Below are 22,400 nucleotides of genomic sequence, written 5' to 3'. Positions count from 1 at the left end.
AAATTTATGAACGAAAATGAATTCATCCAGAATCGTGCAGCTCTAATATATCGATTTGTAATATACACAATGACTTTTTATATTTGCTGGAATATTTATTTTTCATCTGTTAAAATATATAGTTTTTTTCCTTTACAAAAAGAAACTTTGCAAGCAAGCAAGATTAAAATAGACATCCATAGCTTCATAAACACTTTTGATGCAAAATATTATTGATTTGGTATGTATTTTTAACTGGTAATGCAGGGCAAACCACAGTCCTTCAACCGGTGCAAAACTTTTGTATACTGCATGGCTTGTGTACCATCTTTACCGTTAAGCACTTGAGATCCTTTTTTCTGTGTTTTTATTCATTTGTGAATGTATGTTCTTAGGTTTAGACTAAGAAATCAAAGTGTGAGGGATCATGCTGCAACAGAAGATGTGATGAAGTTTCATGACTAACTGCATGACAAGATTAAAAAGACCCCCAATGCATTGTACACATACAGTAGCTGGAAAATGCACTGTAGCCCTGTCTCTCACAGCACGTACAGTTGATTGCCTGAGCCGGTGCGCACGTGTGGGGCAGATGGCGAAGGGCTGCTGGATAATAGATCTCAATATTAACTCAAAATCATGCTGGGCGTGTTGGTGGATGACGTTCGGTGGAGTAAGGGAGAAGCGTTGACCTTCTGTCCTGTCATTTAGCCCCTCACGCCCCCCTGCGCTGCACTCAAATTACTTTGTTTTACCCAATTAAAGGAGACGGCTGAGCATGGCGAGCTCGGCCATTTTTCGCTCCGTGACGCGCGCCACAGTCTCACCTGGATGTGCGTGACATTAGCGCTCTGTCACTGGGAGATGTGGAGACAAGGATGGCAGCGGGAAGTCAGCGGACACCTTTTGACACATTGACTGCCGTCTTTGCAAAGTATGAGACTGCAGTATTATTGAGGATGTTTGTGAGAGTAGATTGAATTAGTTTGTTTTGGATCTGGTTCTGAAGTGTGTTTTTCTCATCCGTTGTTTGATTTGGCAATCTAGAACTGGATCAGAATGATTTCTTAACATGCAGTTCTGTTAGTGTTGTCTAATTTACTGCATCATTGTGACAAACTAAGCGTTTTAGCTGATTTGGGAGTTTAAAATCTGAATTGGTTGCAAGCAAATGCAATGCTGGTACTTTTTTAATTTTCAATAATTCAGTGATCCAGAGTCAAATATTCTGCATATATTCTTGTTTGCAAAAATAAATATATTTACTGCTACTGATTTAGGTTCTTTTTAAGAAACAGCCAAAAAGTTAATCTAGCCTCTGTTGCTAAATTGAAAGCAACATTTTAAGAAGCATTTCTATGCAGTTATTGGAGAAAGCTTGTTTTCCCATACATATTAAAAGTATTTTTTGAAATAAAATGTAATATTTTGTCATTTTCATCCTATTAACTGAAATAATTTGGCAAAGTGATATGAAACTGTAATTATAGACCTGGTACTATATTTTTAGAAATGCAAGGCTATATAACACATTAAAAACACAGCCAATAAGAATCAAACACTGAACAGCATAAAGGATCACTAATGGAACAGTTATGTGGATTTGGAATTGGAACAAGAATAGGCCGAAATCATTGATTGAAACCGTAAGCTTTTCTCCCCTGACATATTCTGACTGTCAGCATCTATTTCATGCACAAAAATGTTAATTTGTTCAGCTGAAATACAGAGAGGTTGCTTTTTGCAGATAAACTTTAGTAGAACACGAAACTCTGAAAAGCATACCAAGTTTTGAATTACCCAAATTTACAAATGACAGAATTACCCAAATTTAATCACCAAAACATTATTTTGTATAGCATGGAGGATTTCACCCACAAAATCTCATTAATGGAGACCGCATTTTAAGACCCAGAATCCTCAAATTCCTCAATCCTGGTAAGATTTTGAGTGAATCCAAGCAAATTACGTACTTTCCACTCACATCTGCATGGGTGCGGTCTTCCTTATCTATTATTTGTAGTAACATAAGAGAACTCGATGCAAGCGCTCTATTTTTAGAATCAGTGCTCTTGTGCGGTTTGAATTGTGGGACGACAAATGCACCAACGTTTTCCTGTTACAGATCAAGAAACATTGTAGCGTTCTTTTGTTTCCTTTCCTATCTGATGACAGAAGCGAACAGTTGCAGACAATGCTCTGCAGTCTCGTGTGTGTGTGACGGAGACGGTCTGTGCGATGATGGTGAAGGGCTTTAACTGCCATGCGAGCACAGATTATGTGCTTGAAGGGGCGGAGGCCCGTGCCAGCAGTGACAGTTGGACTGGGAATTGGCGGGGGCCTCAGCCGTGCGGCACGGACCCGGCCCGGAGGACCCATCGGGTCCGAGCCCCATCTCGCCCCTCGCGGCAGCTCCTCGCAGGGACGCGGGCTGGCCGGCAGCTCCAGGCGGACCGCTGGGGGTAAAGTGTCTTGATGATGAGCTGGTAATGGCAGGAGGCTTTTGAAGAACGATGCACTCGTTTGAGGAAGAGCGTCTTTTACCTCTATCCAGCTCGGGCTTGGCCGGGCTTTTGTCGAAACTGCATGTCTTTGCTGCGATGCCCGAGCTCTGTGACGCCAAGGGGCCCGAACGTCTGTCATTTGTTTTACTTTCAACTAAAAGTTGATGGTTTACCAATAAAGCCCTCGAGTGCTTGTTTTGATGGAAGCATATGGAATTGTCGTAGGCACAAATCTCAAGATGGCAGCAAGAGAGGAGGATGTAGTTTGAAATTAAATGGCGTACGTCAGTTTGGTTGAAACATTTGCTAAAATGGGTTAATCAGAACTCTATATTGGGTGTCAATGGTAAGTTTGGGACTGAAACATGTTTTCACGATTGTTATCCATTTGTGTCTGTATCTCTAGACATTTACACAAACCAGGACCACTTTACAGTTGAACAAAGTGTACCTACTTGGGATGGAAAATGTCTATAATTTTGTACACATTTTTATTGAAAAAAGATTCAAGGACCGTAACAGAAATGTCTTTTTCACTTAAAAAAATAGCTAAATCATTTAAACTGACTTAATACAAATGCTAAGTAGTAAAGCTTGGTTGATATCAACCCGAATGTTAGGTGTTTGGAATGCGCTTTTAATAATCACCTTAGAAATGATTATTAAAGCAGAAGTCAACTACTACAAATTTGTATCATTTTAATCACTTACATAAAACGTACATTTACTCTATATGTGCGAATTTTGTTGAGTTTCAGATAATATACCGTTTTGATGAACTGGTGATGTGAAAAAAAATGTTTTTGAACATTGAAAGTTTCTTGTTCTTACCAAGGCTGCATTTATTTGATCAAAAATACAGTCAAAACATTTAATGTTAATGTTATATACATATATATCAATGATACTTCTTTTTTTATATACATTTGTTATATATATATTATGACAGATTATTTGGTAACACTTTATTTTAGGGTTCCAAGTCTCACTATTAACTAGTTGCTTATTAGCATGCATATTTATAGGTTGTATGCTGTTTATTAGTACTTATAAAGCACATATCAATGCCTTATTCTGCATGACCATATTCTACATCCCTTAATCCTACCCAATACCTAAACTTAAACACTACAAAACCTACCTTACTAACTATTAATAAGCAGTAAATTTGGAGTTTATTGAGGCAAACGTTGTAGTTAATAGTGTAAAGTGTTATATAATATGGTCAGAAAGTACTGTTCTTTCATTTTATTTCATCAGATTTTTAATCAGAATCTGTAATTGAATAGAATATGTGAGCTGTGTTTAAACTTCAATCCAGGCAGGTCTGTGTTCATTTACAGTTCTGTGTTCTGAAGCATTTGCCACTCTATTACTCTTGAGCAGCTTTTGATGTAGTCCATTGATGTGCGAGCGTGCGCGTGTGCTTCTGAAGTGCGCCGGAGAGGTCTAATAGGGAAAATAAGCATTTTCTGTTGAAAGTGCCTCCACTTGACAAGCTATATATTTCTAAAAGTGTCATAAATCTCCCATGAGCCTCAGCCATCGCCAGAAACAACAGCATGTGCATTTCTACGCACTCAACCATCAAAACACTGCTGTAATCTGTGCAGATGACAAAACAAACAGTCAAAAGTTCCACATTTTTGTATTATAACTGAATTTACAGGCTCAATTTTTGTGTGTGTAGAATCCCTTGTATTGTAACCTAACATTCCTAAGCAGTTATAATAAAACTGGTTATAAATATTGTGATTTTGATATATCCTCATGTACCTAAAGCATTCAGGCCCTTTCAATCAGTTATGCTCCCTTTACTCGCTCACAGCAAAGCAAGCATGGGATGTTTTAGACCTTTGACCTTGGCATTCCTCCGCGCCTGGCCAGGAATCCCGTTTGTCCTGTTCACCTCGTTCCGGGCCAGCATCACCGCTCCTGGAGACTCCATTAGGAAGTTCGGCGTGTCCTTGGAAGTCTCCTCTCTTATTCATCTTAACTTCTCCCTTGTCTTCCGACTTTCCTCTGTTTTTTTCCTTCTCCGGAAAGTAGGCCGGAGGTTATTACACTGAATTTGATATAACAGCCCGACCGATTCAGTAGAGCACCTTGTCAGACACAAACAATAGATAAAGCCCGAAATATAATGTGTGGTAAGGAACGCTCTGATATTCCCGGAGAATGTTCCCCTTAGAGATCGGAACATTTGTCTGCATATATTTGCAAAGAATTCATCCTGAGCGGGAGAGAGTGGAGGTCATGAGGAAAATAAATCTATTTTCATACGTGTTGAAGTTAACTCTCTTCCTGCAGGAACTATAGAAAGTCGCACTATTGTTCCAGCGAGACTCGGTTTGGTTTGCGTCTAACATCCACATCCAGAACGGCCCGTGTTATTGTTAGCGCTACTTGTGGTAAGTCGCAATGTTTAGTTTAGACCCAGATCTGAGATGGGCGGCTTTCTTGCGTAACGTTGCAGCTTCGAGGGCCAAGTGTTAAAATGGTGAGGAACAAACAGATGTTGACGGTTGCATAATTGGTGAAAAGTGGCAGAGAGGTTTCTAATGTCAAACAGCGGTGCGATCAAAAGGTTTTAATTTAGGTTGACCCCCTGTACGTCAGGCAGGCTGTCAGAACGGCACTGCTGACATATTACAGGTGCTCAGCGGTGTTTAGGATCTCGCCTCACAGGTACTGCTGATAAACAGGCAACCAGCTGTAGCAGGATGCCAAATCATAGAGATATCTTAATTTAGCCATCGGTATATGCCATTTATGACTTAACAGTACTATGAAATCAAATTGGTTATGTAATTTTACTCTTTTCAAGTACCGTACACATTTATATTTATATATTTTTAAAAAGTATTAAGATTATGAATTAAAAAAAGAAGAGACATTTTACGTAGAAGTATTTTGAAGACGTCTTTGAAGACATACAATAATGCTTTAAATGTGCAAAACAAATTATATTTAATTACATGTCAAAACCAAAAATAACAAAACCATTAGTATTTTAGTTGTTGCACTTTATTTTTGTTATTTTATATTATTATAATATATTTATATTATTGTTATTATATATATATATATATATATATATATATATATATATATATGTTATTATTATATCAGGAATCCAATAACTGTTACACACTCGTTTTTTCTCTCTAATGTTTACGTTCACTTAAGACATAACCGTACATGAACACTAGCCTAGACAGGCATTTTGACATAATTTTATGTGTATTTGGTCATATAAGCTGCATAAAAAAACTGAATTCGGGATTGCATGCTGTCCGAGAGAAGGCTTTCTGTGCGTGTTAGTCCTACATTGAGTTCTTTTCCATGGCTTATTGCACTTAACAACATTAAGCATTTAACATGTATGTAACTGTCATGTGTACAGTTAATTGTCTATCTGTGTCTTATCTACTTTTCATACTTTTTTGAAGTATTAAAATCATTCAGGTATTTCAAGCCTTTGCCATTTGTATATCGTGATAGGTACATTTGCAATATTTTGATAATTTAGATATATCATTCAGCCCTACTTAACATTATCTTTGGCAGCCCTAAAATGCTAATTTTTTGTAATACTTTGAATGACTCTTTGCGGTCCCTTGACCGTAGTTTTAAAAACTCTTGATATATATAGACCACTTTTCGTGTTCCAGTAGATTCTCGATGAATACAATTATTAAAAGTGACATTTTTTCCCCCCTCTTTCAATATTATGGAAATGTCTTACATTTTTCTGTAATAAAAAAAAGGTTTTGAATACTGTTTCATGTTGACTTTAATGTCATTTGATTCTTAAATCAGACATGGGCTTACAATAACTTGCTGATATAATATCACCCTGTAAGACATTTTTAAATCGTAGCACTAGGCAAGCAATATAACCAAACAATAATATTTCTTGTTTAACTGCAAACATCGGCTCTTAGATTCCTTAATTATGTTGACTCTTATTGAATTAAAATAAAACCGACTTTAGTATTGGCTCTGTACAGTGTGAAGTTTGTTTGGGTTATTATCACGAATCTGTCACATTTAATCACACTATATTGTCTAAATAAATTATTTTGTGTAATATTATAATTATGATTTTTGGCAGTGGTTCTTCGTCCAATGAAGAATTTAACAAACCCACAAAGCCATCGTCATCTCACATGAAATTCGTGTTAAATGTGACATTTTAATTGGAGTAATATTCCCATTAATTTGACAAACGGATATGGGAGTCTGTGGGGGAAAGGTACACTGGGAGGAGAGCAATTCAGAAATCACAATTCCTGAATTAGGATTCATCAGCTTCATTTTTGTGGCTGTTCACGGCCGGGACGATCAGGGAGCCGCTTAAGCACGCTGTCTCAGCGGAAACACAGGCTCACATTGTCTTCATTAGAAGCGATTAAGGAATAGGTCAGTTTCCTGTACTCTTCTTGTTTGAGCACACTACAGCGGATCGTCGGAAATGTCTTCATCTTCATCTGTTTGGGGTCTGTGGGTCTGGTTAGGCAGTCAGGCAGGAAACCAAAGCTGTCAGTGTTTTTTTATTTTTTATATATCCATGTACGCGTGTCTGATTATATGTCATAGCGAGTCAAAGCAGCGCATTTTCTGCCTTTTTGAGTTTGTTGTGAGCAAAAGTATGAGTGTGCGCTCACTGGATAAAATTAACATTTCCCACAGCCATTTTTTTTTTGTTGCAGAAAATTAACAGTTCTCACTAACTCACACGTGCTTCTAATTAAGCTTTACACCAGTATAGTATATTTGAATATTAATCAGAATTTTCTGAACTATCATTATCTTTCTGGAATTGGTGATGAATTGGTTTACATCGGGCACCATATGGGATACAGCCCATTGTACAAGCTGTCCAGAGAGAGGCCTGACACACACTAACAATAAATGTGAAATTAATTTTTCAGGGCAGGTTGGCCACCTGTCTGCTAAGATAGACACTAAGACTGGCCATTTGGTATGGGCAGAGAGAGAGGGCGCCTGTGGGAACCAGGTGGGCATAAACGTTGCCCCATATGCCGCCCGGTTTTTAATTTTGAAGGGCGGACCCATCCTAGTGGTACACCTCAAGGACAGACCTATCAATGACATTCTTTTGGAGTAGATTTTAATATGATTCAGCATTTCGGGTCACAGGTGGAACGACCTCTATTAAAATAGCAATGACCCCAATAAACGGTTGAAGAATTGAGGAAGCGATATGGTCATTCTATTGAAACTGGTGACTCCAGTTCAATGAGACAATTATTGTTGTTGTTGTTGTTGTTATTATTATTATTTTGCGTTTGGTAGAAATTTTGTATGTATGTAATTATGCCCTGTAAAAGGACACCACGTTTACGGAAACAGGGTGACAGATTTACGGTTAACTTTGACATTAGAATGCTTGTGTTTTAGGTTGTGAAACTACAATGTGCTTTTTAGAACTAGAATTTAATGCTGGTATTTCTACAAACAACTACCTTTCAAATATCATTTGCTTGCTATACAAATTCTAACAGAGTAACAGAGTTGACATTTTAAGATGTCCGCTACTATAAATCATAAGTCTTTGAGTTATAAAGAAAGAGGAGACTTTGACCTGTCTTTGGAGTTCACTTGATTTTTTATTTTAATTGTATAGTTTAGTTTATAATAAAAAATGATGGTAACTGGGTTGACCCGTAACCTGTGGACAAAGCTCTAACTATTTCTATACATTTGTTCATGAAAATTATGTATATTTGGTCATATAGCAAGGAGAATTTGGAAACAGAGGTGAAGAAAGGCCAAATAAGGCCCATGGAATTACTGGCTTTTTGTTGATTTGCATTTAGAAATGTATTGTAAAACAGCAAATGATCCATTGTTTAAATATTTCCCTACACATGTAGGAAGACAAATGGCAACCGTTTCGTTGAATGACCAGGTATAGGTAAGATAGGAATGAAAGCATGCGGTTTCAGTTCTACGAGCCCAGAGTGAGTCAACAGACGGAAGGAACACCTGGGAAAGAGAGAGAGAGGCCTGCGAGGTAGAGCGGCACATATTGGTGCAGTCTCGGAGAGAGTGGTTTCACTCAACCGTCTCTTTGAATCAGAGGCCGAGAGAGAACAGCTCTTCACAGTCATTTGTCTTCCTTAATCATACAGCGTGGTGCGTTTTTCCGAGACGGGCCGTGACGCGGGTTTATGGGCACATCTGTGGCGTTTGGACTGAATGAAACATGCCCATCCCTATTCCACTGGGAGGCCCTATCTTGGGAATCTTGCGAATATCCCGTGTAAAGCCGTATGGTCTGCTTTGAAGGCAGTGCAAGTGATGTGCAAAACTACACGTTTTGGAAGTAGGCGGTCATCTGAATGACTAGTCAACTAGTTAACCTTGTATAACCATGAATACTTACATTAGTATGATCAGACCCCAAGCAAACATCTTTCTTAAAGGGGAAAAGTGTGCAATTCTTCTCCTGGAGAGCCACTTTTCTACAGAATTTATATTCAACCTACTTTAATAGTAAACCTACTTTAATACTACTTCTAGAAAGTTTCTTGATGCTGTGTCCAAAATTGAATACGTCCCCACTTTTTAGTATGCGAAAAACAGTACATCAACAGTGTAGTATGTCCGAACACATAGTATTTGAAATAATATAGAATTTTTATTTTGGTGCACCCCTACCCCTAAAAATGGTATTGCGGTGCAACCACCTTTTGGTCCTACAGCATTCTTCGGCATATTATCGTAAATGCCGGAAAAATAAGCTAAAAATGTTAAAGGTTGACTAGTAGGTTTTGGGCGACTAGTCCATCCTCATCCGACTCTAATGTCAAGAGATATTGCTCGCGGAGGAGAGAATCTTCCACAGAAGGAGGAGGAAAGGGAAGCGGTGCGGCACCTCTCCGGGGCGCTGGGAGAAAGTTGCCCCATGCTTGTCAGAGTTTCAGGAAGTTGAGAATTGATGGAGCCCACAGGCAGTATAGCTAATTTTAGTTGAAATCACCTAAGTGGTTTGGCTAATTTATCCCTCACCCCCTGCCCCCCCCCCCTCATTCCCTCTCATCTCTCCCCCTCTCCTCTCTTCATCCCTCCTTCCCTCACTGCTCCGATATGTCCACATAGCGTGAAGGTACCAGGAGGTGACAGGAGGAACAGAAGGGTATTTTGTGCACAGCTGACTCAGAGTGCACAGAGTATTTATAACCTTCCTTTTAAACGCTGAGGCTTTTTTGACCCAACGCCATGGACACGGAATCAGTTCACTGCCACTCTTTTTGTCCTTATCTTCTTCCAATGCACCAAAGCTGTAATTGCATATCACATAACATTCAGGATTCTAACACCCTTGTCTACCTGTGGAGGTGAGCAATAAAAGTGGCACAGAAAAAAAAAATCTAGTTTTTGAAGCAAGAGCTCTTTAAATGAACCAATCAATAAGGAGCTTATCAAAAGAAACTTCTTGGAGAAGACCTTATTCTCTGGCCTCTACTACTGTTTGGTTCATTTAGGGAGCATTTGCTTCAGAAAACAAGATTTTACTGTAGGCGATTGTCAAGATAGGACAGGTAAAGAGGTGGAAATGGGATCAATAAATGGAACTTGAACTGTTGTGTTTAGATGGTAACCCATGTTCTTCAAGATTTAAATGCAACATTCATAATCACAAGTCTCGAAGCATCCTAGACCCTAATCCTAATCTTGTTAGCAGCGAATGCAATTTTTTGAGTTTTGTAAGATTTACCATCTAAATGTGTCAAAGTTTGGGCATGAACATACAGTACGTTCTTAATGCTAGGCCAAAAAAGAGTTGTGTGATTGAGAGGTTAGCAGAGGTTGGTATAATAGTAATTTCTTACACTCTATGTTGCTGCTTGCATGTTTCTTCAGATGAAGCTTGCGACATCAATATTTAATCATGAAAACACTTACTGTGACAGGTCTTTTCCCCCCAAAAAGCAAAGCTTTTAATTTTTAACATTGTGATTGATTTCTAGGAATGGGAACCCTAAGAAATTTGACTATTCTGGTTGCACACATCAGTTCAAGTTCCGTAATGATTCTATTATAAATTCTCTTAGTACTTTTGAAGGAATTGAGTCTTTTCAACTAATTCATTTAAAATATCCTGCTCATAAAAGTCATACTTTGTTATTGCCTGCAACCAGACCAATAGAAAGATGTCCAGCTTATTTCTAATGTTTAGTATAATTTTACAGCACATTGTCAAGGCTGCGATTATTTGATCAAACAGTAATATTGTGAAATATTATTACAGTTTAAAGGAACAGTTTTTTATTTAAATATATTTTAACATGTAATTTATTCCTGTGATGACACAGCTGAATTTTCAGCATCATTACTCCAGTCTTCAGTGTCACATGATCCTTTGGAAATCATTCTAATAGGCTGATTTGCTGCTCAAGAAACAATGTTGAAGACAGTTGTGCTGCTTAATATTTTTGAGGAAACCATGATAATTTTTTAAGAAAAATTATTTGAAATAGAAAGTTTAGGAATATTATAAATGTTTTTACTGTGACATTTGTAAAAAAACAAAAATTCTTACTGACTCATAATTTATTTGTGCTGTAACCCTTAATGCAGATGTCCATAAACAATTAATGCAACCAAACATAATTTGGTTGATTTCTGGCCCTGGCATTATTTCGAAATATCTTGTGGTTCGATTGTACATGAACACTATATACTTTCAGTCCAGGGATACAAAAGCACTTAACGATTGTGAGTTCTATTGTATCCCTGCATTTGTGATAAGTATTGAAGGACTTATGTGTCAAGAACAAATAATATTAGACTCAGAAGATAGATATAACCATGGTATTTATAAAGGTTACTGTACAGTTTAGACTGGGACACTGTTTTTCTTTTTCTAGGTTTCAAGAAACAAATTTAGTTCTGCTATTTTGTTCTGTAATAGCCTTTTCCATTAGGTAGGTGTAATTCTGAGATTATTTGAGAGGAATAATGCAAGCTAGAGTTTCTTCTCAACACGTGGGTCAACTTGTCAGTGTATTTAAATTCAGCAGTTGTAGTGCTAATAAAGTAGCTGCCTGTTGGAGCGCAGACGCATGGTTGACTTCCTAAGCACACTGTTCTTTCTGTAGGATTTGTATTATTATCTTGTTTAGTGCTACATAATTGAATTTTGAGCTCTTATCTTATTTGCTGAGTGTGCTGTAGCTAAAGAGCAGCCAAACAAAAGAGAGAGTCTGGACTGTATTTTTTAGTCCCATGGGTGATTAAGGGTGTATATTTGGTTATTTGGTGTTATATAAAAAAAACAGCGGTTTATTAGGTGCGATAGGAAAGTCCCTGAAGAAAAATATGTTTGACTATTTTTTCAAATCTGAACTAAAGTGTAGTTTCTGTGCAACTATCTTCACCAAACAGTACTGAAAAAAAAAGGTTTCCCAAACACTCGTCTGCAATTGGTCAGAGGAGTAGAAAGCCCTGCCCCCCAAACTCATGCCATTGGTTGAGCTATTGTTGCTATGACTGGCTGGTCAGAATTCTCAAACAAAAACAGAATTGAAAAAATAATGATTGTTTCAAAAGTGTTTCCCAAACACTCCTTATCTGCAATTGGTCAGAGGAGCAGATAGCCCCGCCCCCAAGCTCATGCCATTGGTTGAGCCATTGTTGCTATGACTGGCTGGTCGGAATTCTCATACAAACAGAGCAATGTTTTGATAGCGCCTCAGAGACAGACAGTGAAAATGAACCTACTAAGGTAATGGCTTATTTAAAGCTGAAGTGTGGCCCTTTTCCCTTTTAAAATACTTTCTCATATTTCATTTTAATACACAGAAGACAACTGCAAGTATGTAACAAATATTTTTGGGGGGATTTCAGATCACTTTGACTGAGATAATCAGACATTTTCAGTCCTTCTCGTCCCAAAAGTGCACGGCTAGCTGACAGAAATCATTACGGTAGTCTCCTTGTTCTTATACCTGTTTGTAATGTACTTCCTCTGTGATTTCCTCGCAGAACTGGAGGAGAATGATATATTTGCAGAACTGCTCTGAAGCCAACCGCTGCTGGCAGTGTGAAGGGTGCGATTCGGTGCCAAGCACCTGGTCAAACTGTAGACAATGAGCAGCTTATGGACTCCGTCCATCCCTAGACATAATTTTTAGTGGTGATATCAAATAAAAAGCAGAGTGAATTTGTACAGGGAGGACTTGAAAGGCAAAATAGAAGTGTTTTTCGCCCGCAGATATTTAAGCATTGCTAAGCCTTTCCCGCTTCTCATCCCCAGACATAGAAACGGATTTGAATACTAACTAATCTTTCACCGCCATTTTTGTCTTTCATAATTAACTTGTCATTGTTTTCTCGTTGCGCGCCTTTGCATGCTCCTCCGCCCTGAAAGAGGAGCTGAACATCTCTGATATGGACATTTTTGTCTCTCTTGTCTGACTGTTTTCTGCCCAGCTTTAAACCCAAGTCTGATATTCAAATTCCTTTCACGTGCTCTTTATGCATTTAACTGGTGCGATTCTTGTTTCACAAAGAGACTGCGGGGCAGGACTGGGGAGTCACCCTGCCGACGATCTAATAATGACTGCCGCAGATGGAGAACGTTGGGATGGAGCTGTCTGCTAAATCTATCACACACAGGCACACAGAGGAGAGTGTCAAAGCGTCTCCTGCGCAGAGAAGGACCGCTGGGGAATGCGGACCGTCTGGCAGACGCGTTGGCAGTCTCTGCTCTTTCACTCTCTACCTGGGCTGGACTCGGACCAGGGTTAATTATAGTGGATCACTGAAGTCTCGTGTCGCCCGTGAAGAGCAGAAGGGTTGTCAGGATGTTGTCATACTGCCATGAACTGTACGACAAAGACATGAGGAAAGGCACCGTCTCCTCGCAGAAGTTTTTGTACACGCGCATCAAGGTGTAGATGTTATTGGCACTGAGGAATCTTGTAATGACTAGAAAACCAGGAATTAGTAAAAAAAAAAAAAAACGGTTTACCTCTTCACAATGACCTTGAAAAACTTTTCCGCTGATAAAATAAATTATCGTTTTAGTGTTGCTAAATAAAATTAAACATTCTTAAAGCAATATGCAGTTTCTTGAAGGTAAAACTTTTTTTCAAAACAATGTATTGCGTTTTATTTATTATTCAAAACAAATATAAAATGGAATATAATATTTTATGCAATTTATTGTTTTATTAACAGTAAATTCAATAATTTCTCTCTCCCACATTTTCAAATTGTTTCTTGTTTTAAGAACGAACCTCATTAAATTGTTAAAGATAATTTGGCAAAAGAATAAATACTTCATTTGAGCTACTTTTTCTTAAAATAAGTGTCATAGGGCTGGGCGATATAGCCCAAAAAAATTATCACGATAATTTTTTTTATATCAGTCGATATCGATAATTATCGCGATAAATGTCAAATCTTTATTTCTTTCAAGTTTAAAGGGAGATTTTTGCTCCTAAGTGAAAGTTGTAGAAACCAGAGTGTTGTGTCTTTAAACTACTCTTTATTGTCAGAACACATCATGACAAACACTTGCCAAACAGGTGAACATTTCACAAATCTCAGGTAGAACATTCAAACATTTGTCATTTTTCCTTAACAAAATAAATATCTGAATAGAAAAATATATTTCTTAGTTTCTGCATGTGCTAATGGAGGATATTGTTTCAAGTCTTGAAACAGGTTTGTGTTGCCTGACTTTGATGGCACGTATCTTCAGCACAGTTTGCAGTGCAGGCTGCAATATTAATATTACATGTTTTGTCTCGAAACGCATATTTTACAGTGAATTTCCAGTAAATCTGCACCCTAACTCAAGCTAATACTACTAAGTTAAATTTATGTTCATTAACAAAAACAGTAACATCTGTTAAAAAAAAAGTAATGACCGCATTTTTATTTGGCAAAATGTAATATTCTGACTGTTTGAGTTTTATTAAAATTAACCATTGGTCATCCAGTATCATGCATTTATATCATGATAACCACAGATAAAACCAGGCATAGCCTAAAGCACAACTATCATGGCAAAATGTAACTTTATGGTTTCTATTGTATTTGTATGAAAAACTGTAGCCTAAATACATTATTAAATACTGTAATTATATTCCATTAGTCATTTAATACATTGTCTACATTAATAATATAATACAGTGCAATATGTATATCCCACATTTCATGGTGCAGTTAGTAAATCCATGGTAAATGGATTCAGTATCAATTCAGATTCTGACTGTATCGTTGCACACAGTGTTTCTCCTGTTTGTCTTAGTCAGCGCTGTTTCATCTGCCTTTAAACTGGTTAAAACTGGACATTTGTGTTCTTCGCTGAATTGAAGCGCTTCACTATGACCGATCAGAGTAAACGCGTCTGCTCTAGTGAGCTCGCGCTGCGCTGCGGTTTGGACTTTGAACCGAGCGGATAAATGGTCAGTGTGGCGCGCGGTTCAAACGAGTTTCGTTCCCCTTTTTGCGCATAAACAACAAAAAATATATCGCGATAATTATCGTTATCGTTTTATCGCCCAGCCCTAAAGTGTCATCTTACACATTTTTACATCTTTCAAGTATGTGTAGATAAGTTTTACTGAAAAACAAGACAAAAATAGACCAAAATCAAATTTTTTATTATTTTGATTTTGATTTTTTAAATCAAATAAAAAATTGAGCAAGATTTGCGTGTTTGTTTTCCAAAATAAAAACCTGCTCCAAATTATTGGTCAACTGATGTCAGAGTGCGATATGTTTAAACTTTTCGTCGAGTGGAGCATCAAAAAGTCATGAAATCCGTTGATCCGTTCTCTTTGACGCACCTTAAACTCTGGTGTATAGACACCCTTATTACAATGATAAGGCAGTTTAATGCTCAAATTTATCAGAGATGTTTTAAAACAAAAGAGTTTTTAAAGTCACCTCGTCTGCAAAAGTTTAAAAACACTGCAGAAACTTTTGTATCTCAGCTTCAGTCATTCACTTCACTTTGGAGTATAATCACTTGCTTCTCTTATACTCAATGGGGCTCACTCTATCCAGTCTTCCTGGTGTATGCTGTCCCAGAAAAAATGGAGCACTTTGCGTTTCTAAAAGTTTTGTTCTACCTGTCCAGTTATTTTTACGATGGCCCATTTCTGCTATTGTTGTGGCATTATCTTGACCTCGCGTAGAGCAATTTCTCCCCAGTCAAATTAGCTCTCGCCATTCAAAGCAATGCCGTAATATAATGGTTTGACGGTTTTTGCTTCGGCAAGATGAAGAAATGGAAGGCCGAGCCACTGGGGTTAATAAAATTCCTCCTCTTCAACAAGTACCCAGGGATACAGAGTGTCCTTGAAAACGACAGCGACTCACTTTAGCCCGACACCTCCGAGCGCTGCCATGTGGGCTTCCGAGCAACTCTCTCTTTCTCTTTTCCTATCTCTTTCACTCACTCCATTCTCTCACCTTCTTCTACATCTGTTAAAAGCAACTGCTGTGAGGTGTGGGGCCAGACTCTGTGCTCCGACTCGTATTAATCTAATTTCTTCCGGCCTTGTATCTGCAATCATTGGAAGTTCCTCAGTAAAACAGACATTGTTCTTTTTTGCAAGAGACAGTTATCACTGAGCTGAAAGAATGCTGCGAGCATATTAACTACAGCAGATCGATTCTCGCATGTCAGGTTTTTGCCAGCGCATACAGAAGCGTGAGAACTTAACTCTGTCTTCATGCAAGTCAATGAACACCTGGAGCATCGTTCCCAGTGGCAGCTAAATACATGTAGCAAGGGAAAAGAAGAGAGAAGAAAAGAAAGGGAGAGGAATACCACGCCTGAGCCATTCAAACCCATGTTTGCCACGAGGTAGAGCGAGGGAGCCTGGGCGCGGAGCTGCGCGAGAGGGCCCGCTGAGGTTTATTCCACTTGTTTGTTTTTTTTCCCCGACACACCTTATAAATGCCTGGATGTGCCCAGCCTCCTGGGATCCGCAGGTTTGAGATCCAACATAAAAAAAGGTGACTGAACAGTCCTGGGTTGTCGTAGTAACTTGGGGATTATGATTTATTAATCTGCAGTCTTTTAAATTCGAAGGGAAGCATGGCGAGGTTACGCATCTCAGCCCCCGGGGAGTAATCTCGCTTCAGAGAACAATTGCGAAAGATGCCGTTTTTGTCTTTAACTGCTGGAAAGCTCTCGTTCCATTACTCCTCCCACTGCAGCTGCGGCGCAGGGAGAGGGTCACCCACAAAAAAAGTTTGTGCAATTCCGCTGAGGAATATATTTCCGTCCTCCAAAACAAAACGATGCCTCACTTTTACTCGTGTCGCTCTTTGAAAGACTTTTGAGGAAACCGAGAGCGCAAGGGTCTGCCTTTTAACATGTATGTCGTTTGTGAATATTTCCACACGGTACGGAAACACTCAAAGCTTATGTGTTTACCCAAAATACATCACTTAAGCAAAAATTACAGTTGAATTTAGACTTTTTTTTGGGTCAAAATAAAATTTTAAATTGTTGATTGATAGTTTCTGTTGTTCAAAAAATGCATGTTTGTGAATATTTTCACAATGGTACAAAAAATCTTATGTCCTGCTTTAAGTGCTTCATAACATTGTTTGCTCACATGTGCATTCTGTTATGCTTTTGTTTTACATTTTCTTACATTTAAAGGTCTGCAAAGTTAAAAAGCACAAAATCACTCCAAAGGGAGTTATTCTCTTTATCAGTGCGCAACTAAATTCCATTTTAGTCTCGAGTTTTGTTCCGGGAACAAACATGTCACAATATCCCTCATTTAAATAATTCCCTATCAAGACGATCCCGATCAAATGTGGCGAGGCCTGGTTGAGTTGTTGTCAGAAGTGTTAAGAAGGTTGCGGTTATGGTAAGGGCCATGGCATTTCTGAAACATGCTCGAAGCAGTTGACCAATCACAACACACTCGTCCAGCTGACCAATCAGAGCACATTGCACTTTTCAAAAGGAGGGGCTTCATAGTGACAGGAACTAAACAGCAGTGAATTTCCCAAAGCCAACTGTGGTCGTAAGTTCCGTCGTTACCAATTGAGTTCAATGGAACTTGCGACTATAGTTGGCTAAGGATGCTTTTGGTGAAACACCTCAGAGCGTTATTGACAGACTGAGAAGAGAGGTACTGCAACAATGTAAAATATATGAAAAATGTAAGATTAACATTTTTTTTTTTTAAATAGACCACAAACACAAGAATCAAAACTTAGAAAATGGGCATAATTGGTCTCCTTTAAGTTGAATTATTTTATTTCGGGGCTGCTTTATTGGTAGAAAGAGGACAGGTAACAGAAATGATGTAAGCCAGACTTGCACTTGCAAACCGTTGTCTGTAGCACAAAAACAAGTTTGTGAAAATTATCACACTGGTAAAAAAGTCCCAAGAATTTATGTGCCACTTTGTTTACCCACAATGCATCACAAGTGCATCATGCAATTTAAAAGGTCAAATTGGGAAATTTTCTTGGGCTAAATCGTATTTTTGGCAATTTTGCAAGTAGACGATAGTCGAAAAAGGACAGGAAACAATTGGGAGAAGTGAAACATGATGCAAGTCAGATTTAATTTTGCACATTGGTGTTTGTGAATGTTTACACTGGTACAATACTCCTAGCACCTACGTAACACTTCATCACAAGTGATATATAATTTTACACTGCATGCATGCATTTTTAAGTTTTAAGTTAATTTAGGACATTTTCTTTGTCTAAATGGTTTTTGTCCATGTTTGCTGCGGGGCTGTGCTCAAACCTATGACATCCACAACCATGCTAGAACATGTGCACTAATTGCTAGGCTCTGAGAAAATTTGATGTCTGTCATGTAAACATAGTATGTTTTTAAGAGTGCCCTCTCCGCAAAGCAGTAACTACTTTGAATTTTAGTCTGTACTCTGTAGAATAGCTTGAAGTTAAGTGGCTATTACCTGAGAGGAGAGGATTAGGCTAAAGTCAAACTGAAGAGTTGGGGTACAATAATGCCCTGAGGTTTTAGTTCCTCCGCAGAAGCGACAGATCCAGCAGGAGAGGGCTGAGGCTGGTGCCAGACACTTCTTTGGCAGTCCTCCCCTGCTTGACTTGGCTCCCTGAATGCTCGTACCATCACAGCCAACAAGACGGTTAAAAAAAGCCCCTGCGCGGAAATGCTTTCTGCAGAGGCTGTCAACGTGTCCGCACAGCTCCTAACTCTCGGTATATAGTGCTAAAATCATCAGTGGGATGTTTCATCACCATTGTACAATGATGACGTGACACTATTGAGTTCTTGCTTCAAAGAGAAATGAAGCCGTAATAGTGGATTTTATACTTCATGTTATTATATATTCTTATGTTCATATTCAGGTGCAAATACATACAAAAAATGTATTACAGTAGTTGTTACTAGTATTAGTGAAAGTCTTCTTTTGAAAAAATATTTATTTCACTATCTATCTATCTATCTATCTATCTATCTATCTATCTATCTATCTATCTATCTATCTATCTATCTATCTATCTATCTATCTATCCATCCATCCATCCATCCATCCATCCATCCATCCATCCATCCATCCATCCATCCATCCATCCATCCATCCATCCATCCATCCATCCATCCATCCATCCATCCATCCATCCATCCATCCATCCATCTGTCTGTCTGTCATCTTAAAAATAAAACTCTATTACATGTATATGTATATTTTAGCAACTGTATAATATTTTATATTATAAAGGTCACAACATATTATAGAAATGTAATACTTTTCCCCTTATCATTTAATCTTTCATTTTAATTTAAGTTTTATACATTTGAACAGGCCTTTGAAAGCTGCCATCTGCAATCCAGATTTCTTCGAGACAAAACATATGACAGATTGTGATATACCATTTCCACTACATAATGTGGGTGTCATGTCAAAAGCTTCTCTGTGAAACAGCATGGATGTTTTATCATGAAAGCTGTTCTTCTTTAGAGCACATTGTGGTTTGCAGTTTGGTTGTCAGGCAGCCAATAAAGAAAAAGAAGCCATCAGTCAGAGCACCAAATTGGGAACTGTGCAATAAAAAGGCAGAAAATATCGACACCAAAACCACATTCACATTAGCTGGATGAATATTTGTGTCTACGTTTGTAGTAGAACATCTAACGCTTTGCAGTCTTCAAAAAAAAAAAGTCAAACTGAATAATAATTTAGACTTGAACACAAACCGTTACGCAAGATCTCATTTCTACTCTTGTATACACAACAACGAGATGATATGTTTAAGACAAAACGATATTGTTCTTTCTGTATGCTGCAATCCTACCTGCCTCTGTGTTATAAATCACTCAGGAAATGATTTTGTGGTCTCTCCCTTTAGTGGTGTAATTCATATCGCTCCATAACAACATCCTGTCATCTCTCATATTGCGTTTGGTGATTGATAATCTGGCTCAGTTTGAGCGCTCACAAGCGAGTCATGATCTAGATATTGCAGTTTGCGAGACTGTTTGGGCCATTAAGATTATTACATAATTGATATATTTCACCCGCCGGCATGTTATAATGTGAAATGTGTGATAGACTGTTGCTCTCCTACAAGCTGTCGGAGATTTACGTGAAAATGTAATGCCGCAGATTGAAAACTTTGCTGTGCCACAGGAGTTCATATTCGAACTTGTAACTTCCACAACAGCACCTCTGCGCTATGTGTTCAGACATTTTGACTTCAAGACAATTTTCGAAGACTCCCTTAGTTGGGGGTATTCCCCCTTTGGCAGAATTACCCTTGCTTTGGTATAAATCGTGCCCCTTTGGTAGAAATCACTCCGGGGGAGGGGGTCGCGCCCGTTAGAATCGTGTTTCGGGACTGACCAATGACCCGGGGTCAGCATGAAAGACACTCGGCCCTGTTGACGGAACTGTCACTTGGCCAATTGGGCCAGTGCTGCATCTTTGCGGAAATTGATAATTTGCGTGTAATTTTAAGCCTTGCCAACTTGAATTTTCAAGTGCAAGTAGGCGCTAAAGTACCCGCAAATACTCTAGCACATTTTCCTGAGCTTGAACGGACATATTCACATAGAATTATGTCAAAAATCCAAGCATCATCGTAAACATAGCTGGTTATTAAGTGAACATAAATATGTGAAAAATAAAATGCATGTGTAACAGTATATTGGAACCATGCAGCTCTTAAAGTGACCGCAGCCTATTATTCCTGCTGCTCTCTGTTGATCAAACAAAAGACAGAAAAAAATTGCTCACTGCTCTTGACTAAATAACTTCAATAAGGGTTCATCTATATGTATACAGTAAATACTATGCAGTGATATTTTACATTTGATTACTATTTCTGTACCTAAAAATCGAATTTTTACATACATGAAAATCCTGAAAATAACTTATTTAATTTGCATATGTTTGTTCTGTTGTATTTTTTGCTCACAATGTTAATGTTCTTAAGAGTTTGCACTCTTTATTATCTATTTATGTATTTAAATAAAATGCAGGTTTTAATTCATTTATTGTAATACATTTATTTTCTCAAATATAGCAATTTCACTCTTTATACCATATAAATATATAGAGCTTGACATAACTTAACCCCCCCCCCCCACAAATGTTTGTTATAGAAATTTTCTTGACTTAAGATTGCATTAATTTCCGTGACTTTTCTATGTCTAGAAATCAAACTTTTAAAATTCTCATTTTAAATGATTTTAAGACATCTTGCGGCCACTTGCACATGTGTTAAAGTTAACTGTTAATAATTAGTCTATGGCTTTGACATGAACAGTAGCATATTTTTGTAGGGTATTTGAACATATACAGACATGAAGAGCACACATGGTTAAAATAGGAAACGGCCCCTTGGTTGAGTTGGTAGCAGATGGAAGTTCAAAGAATGAAATGATGCAGGACTTGTTTTGTGCAGTCAGGTGCCAGAGTCGGACTCTGAGGAGCATGAGAAAGCCGCTCAGAGCTGATGTGAGAAGACAGCTGCTTCACTGCTCTCAGAACAGCCCTCTACAAGGTCACTTTGTGCAGGACCACCATCTCAGGGGATTGTGGGTAGAACATGAAACGTATCAAAGACAGAGATTTACATGAATACAGTCTGATCTGGTGAACGTAACGAAAGATATCCTGTATGGACGCAATCTTGAGACGTTGTATATCTCTTTTAGCCTCTGTCTAGGTGAATTCCATTTCTTCCCACATACAGTAGGCATCAATCAATGGACGAAAGTCTTTAACATCTGTTGCAAGCGTAATTTTTCACTGTGGCATTCAAACCTACTCCGCCACAGTTTAAAAAAGTTTTCCAGACATTGTCTGTCCTTCCTCTAAAGTATCCCATTGTACCAGAGGCTTTTTTCTTCATGCATGGGCTGAGCGGCGCGATTCTCTCGTTAATAAATCATGCCAGATGAGTTTATCATGGAGATAAAGGAACTCCTCTGGGCTCTGCTGGGCCAGGCTGGGTTTCTGGGCGCTGCTACAATAAATGATGAAATGCCGCTGTCACATACATCACATTTATAGCGGCTAACTTTTTAGCTTTTACTGCCGTCAATAGAGAATAATTGAGTTTTCGGATAATAAGCAGGTGGCATGAAGACATTAGTAAATAACCTTTAAGACTCTACAACCTTTAAGGTGTAGACAACCTTCCGACGTAGACTTCACCGTGTTGTTGTTTGGTCTGGTTCAGTAGTCCTGTGGTGATAAAACACAGCCTACAGGCGATATCTTAAGAGTGTATGTTGGCTTATGAATGCTAAAGGTCACAAGAGGTTATCTTAGGACACTTCTTTTATGCACTAGTTTACTAATGCTGTAACCTGCAGACAAAAAAAAAAGACATTTGCACACATTGTTTTCATTGTTGTGGGGTGTGTAGATATGTATTTTCACATTTAAA

The 22,400-nt window shown here is 38.3% G+C and overlaps 1 protein-coding gene across 1 annotated transcript in view; it reads left to right on the top strand.

The window, feature by feature from the left end:
* roraa (RAR-related orphan receptor A, paralog a) overlaps positions 1-22,400 on the top strand; it is a 298,753-nt gene that overhangs the window by 24,318 nt on the left and 252,035 nt on the right. The gene's annotated exons all lie outside the window — the stretch shown is intronic.

This window comes from Siphateles boraxobius, unplaced genomic scaffold, assembly GCF_051911475.1.
Source record: "Siphateles boraxobius isolate OS27281-9 unplaced genomic scaffold, OSU_SipBor_1 65, whole genome shotgun sequence".
In the NCBI taxonomy this organism is placed as follows: Eukaryota; Metazoa; Chordata; class Actinopteri; order Cypriniformes; family Leuciscidae; genus Siphateles; species Siphateles boraxobius.
This window is presented reverse-complemented; position numbering and strand designations above follow the sequence as displayed.